Below are 4,002 nucleotides of genomic sequence, written 5' to 3'. Positions count from 1 at the left end.
GAAGAAACGGAGCAAACCTGGATTTTTTCCAGTAGAGGCCTGCGCGCCCGCGCAGCAATGCTGAGCGGCCGCGCAGCAACCTGCGCGCCCACGCAGCTATGCTGAGCGGCCGCGCAGGGTCGGGGAAAAAGATAAATTATTTTAGACTTCTACTTCTGTTTGGCTTCCAACTTCTATGTAATCTGAGTTTTATGGGAATATTATATAGGTAGATTTGAGACGTTTTCACAGAGAGTATTAAGGGGATTATGTTTTAGATTGTGTTTTACGCAAGAAGAAAAGGAGATAAGGAAGAAGACCAATTTAGCACACCGCAACGAAGAGGAAGCATATTTTCTTGTGATTCTTGTTTCGTTGTAACGTTGGATGCTAGTTTTCTTGCTTTGACTTATTTACTCTTGTGACGTACTCTGTTTTAATATAATTAGTTTAGTTATTATTTTCTTGTGTTTGTTTGTCATGATTTCATATGAACCCATGATGGCGATAAGTTCTATTATGGGCTAGTTGTGATCATGGGGTTGCAACGGATTTATTATGGAATTCTTTAGTTAATTGTTTAATACTTTAGTGTGTGATGATTGCTTGATATCTAGTATTGGTTGTGCGTATTCGTCTTATGTGCGTCGCGAACATATAAGATAGGGTGTTAATCTCTTGTGAAGCGACGGTGGATCTTGAGATTTAGAACTTGCCATGCTAGCATAGGTTCATGTACGTTGAGCATGATTAGTGGGTAACTCTAACAGTTTTATTTGCCCTATGTAATCAAAAGGAATAACTTGAGCTTAAATCGTTGTGTTGTCAATTTCTGTAGACATATAGGAACTCAACATAATTGATGACTATTCAACTTCTATCTTAATTGTGGATGTTTGGTAGAATGGTATTAGTACAATGAAAGTTGGCTTTTATCAGTTTCGTGTTATTCGATTAATATCATCACTGTCACATGCTAAAGGTAATAATAATGGCTATAGAAGGAAGTAATAATGAAGTTGTGATCTCATGAGTGTTTTATTATTGATAAATTGAAGTGTTAGTTAAGTGGTTAATTAAGTAGTTAATTATAGTTAATATTTAATCAACAATTTTAAGTGTTATTATCTTAACATTGAGAAGTAATCATACATTGGTGAGTGAGTTTAATTAGACAATAATTTAGTCTGAGTCTCTGAGGGAACGAACTAGAAAATATTCTATATTACTTGCGAACGCGTATACTTGCGTGAATATTAGCGCGTGTTTTCGCCCTAACAAGTTTTTGGCGCCGCTGCCGGGGACTCGGCGTATTTGTTTAGTTTATGTACTTACCATCATTGGTCATTAGGACTCAGTGATTAGGACGTAGTAGTTACTTACTCTTTTCGGTTGTGTTTCAGGTACTTTAGCAAGCGTTTATGCAAACTCGTTCTCGTGCTCGCAAGAGGACTTTAGATACAGCTGAGGAGACAGACGAAGTTCTTGATATTCCGGAGAAGTTAGATTTTGAGGATTCGGATTCAGGAACTGAGCAGAAAGAACCAGTAAACATGGGAGATCGTATTGTTCAAGCTGATCCAGCTCTTATGGATTTTTCTCGGCCTAAAATTGATGACATTCAGTCAAGCATCCTTCATCCGGCTATTCAAGCTAACACCTTTGAAATCAAGCCGGGCACTATTCAGATGGTGCAGAATTCTGTTTCTTTTGGAGGAGCGGCAACTGAAGACCCCAACATGCACTTAAGGAATTTTGTCGAGATCTGCAGCACTTTTAAGTATAATGGCGTGACTGATGAGGCTATCAAGTTGAGGCTTTTCCCATTCTCACTGAGGGATAAGGCTAAAGACTGGTTACATTCTGAACCAGCTGGGTCCATCACTACGTGGCAAGATCTTGCGCAAAAGTTTCTGGTGAAGTTTTATCCAATGGCAAAGACTGCTGCTATGAGGAGTGCTCTTACTCAGTTTGCGCAGCAACCTACAGAATCTATGTGCGAGGCTTGGGAACGCTACAAGGAAATGTTGAGAAAATGTCCACATCATGGAATGCCGGATTGGATGGTGATCACTGGTTTCTATAATGGTTTGGGGGCCCAATCTCGGCCCATGCTCGATGCAGCAGCTGGAGGAGCCTTATGGGCTAAAAGCTATACCGAGGCGTATAATCTTATAGAGACGATGGCTGCAAATGAGCATCAAAACCTAACTCAGAGGATGACGTCAGGCAAGGTAGCAGGTATTCTGGAAGTTGATGCAGCCACCGCTATTGCAGCCCAGCTCCAAGCGCTATCAATGAAGGTTGATTCTCTGGCTACGTATGGAGTTAATCAAATAGCTATAGTTTGTGAGCTTTGTGCAGGTTGTCATGCTACGGATCAGTGTTCTCTTGTCAACAAATCTGTTCAGTATGTGAATAATTATCAGCGACAACAGCAGCCTGTGCCAGCGACCTATCATCCTAATAACAGAAATCATCCAAATTTCAGCTGGGGGAATAATCAGAATGCTATTCAGCCACCATATCAGCAAGGAGCGAGTAAACAGTTTAACCCACCTGGATTCCAGCAACCACAGCAGTATGCTACAAGGCAATCATATCCTCAACAGGGAAGTACAGCTGCACCCACTAGTGCTGATTTTGAGGAACTTAAGTTGTTGTGCAAGAGTCAGGCGATTTCTATCAAGACCTTGGAAAATCAAATTGGTCAATTAGCCAATGCAGTGCTCAATCGTCAACCTGGCACTCTTCCCAGCGACACGGAAGTACCAGGCAGGAAGGAAGCTAAAGAGCAAGTCAAGGCTATTACCTTAAGGTCTGTAAAAGTGGCTGATGCTGAAAAAGCAAAGGAAGTCGAAGCTGAAGTTAGAGATGAAGAATCTAAGCAAAAGGAGAAAGCGGCGGAACCAAGGAAGACTACTGTTGAACACACTCTTCCTGAGGCTAATACAGGGGAGAAACAGCTCTATCCTCCATCACCTTTTCCTAAGAGATTGCAGCAACAAAAGCTGGATAGACAGTTCGGGAAGTTTCTGGAGGTGTTCAAGAAACTTCACATCAATATACCTTTCGCTGAGGCTCTGGAACAAATGCCTAGTTATGCGAAGTTTATGAAGACTATTCTTGCAAGGAAGGTGAAACTGGATGACCTTGAAACCGTTGCTCTCACGGAAGAATACAGCGCTGTTCTGCAGCAAAAGTTACCACCAAAACTGAAGGATCCAGGAAGCTTCACCATTCCTTGCACCATTGGCAATCTAACTTTTGACAAGTACCTTTGTGATTTGGGAGCAAGCATTAATCTGATGCCGTTGTCGATCTTTAAAAAGCTGGATCTGCCTGATCCAAAACCCACATACATGTCGCTACAATTGGCTGACCGTTCCATTACTTACCCAAGGGGCATAGTTGAGGATGTGCTCGTCAAGGTGGATAAGCTCTTCTTTCCAGCAGATTTTGTTATTCTGGATTTTGAGGAAGATAAGAAGATTCCCATAATCTTGGGAAGGCCTTTCTTGGCTACTGGCCGTACCTTGATAGATGTGCAAAAAGGTGAACTTACTATGCGGGTCCAAGATCAGGATGTGACCTTCAACGTATTCAAGGCAATGAAATTCCCTACAGAAGATGAGGAGTGCTTAAAAGTGGATGTGATTGATTCTGCGGTTACTTCGGAACTCGATCACATGCTAATGTCTGATGCATTGGAAAAGGCCTTAGTGGGGGATTTTGACAGCGATGATGAAGATAGCAACGAGCAATTACAATATCTGAACGCTTCTCCATGGAAGCGAAAGCGGGACATACCATTTGAATCTCTTGGTACTTCTGACCTTAAGAATGCCGAAGGGAAGCTCAAACCATCAATAGAGGAAGCACCTACCTTGGAGCTCAAACCATTACCTGAACACTTGAGGTATGCTTTTTTAGGTGATTCATCTACGTTACCTGTTATTATTTCATCTGACCTTTCAGGTAGTGAGGAAGACAAGCTCTTAAGGATTTTGAGAGAATTCAAAT

The 4,002-nt window shown here is 41.7% G+C and overlaps 1 non-coding gene across 1 annotated transcript; it reads right to left on the bottom strand.

Moving 5' to 3' along the window:
• Positions 1-1,925: 1,925 nt before the first annotated feature.
• LOC141722281 (small nucleolar RNA R71) lies at positions 1,926-2,032 on the bottom strand. Its single transcript, XR_012575299.1, has one exon. It is a non-coding gene; the product is annotated as a small nucleolar RNA R71 (small nucleolar RNA).
• Positions 2,033-4,002: the final 1,970 nt, after the last annotated feature.

This window comes from Apium graveolens, chromosome 4 (assembly GCF_009905375.1).
Source record: "Apium graveolens cultivar Ventura chromosome 4, ASM990537v1, whole genome shotgun sequence".
NCBI lineage: Eukaryota > Viridiplantae > Streptophyta > Magnoliopsida > Apiales > Apiaceae > Apium > Apium graveolens.
This window is presented reverse-complemented; position numbering and strand designations above follow the sequence as displayed.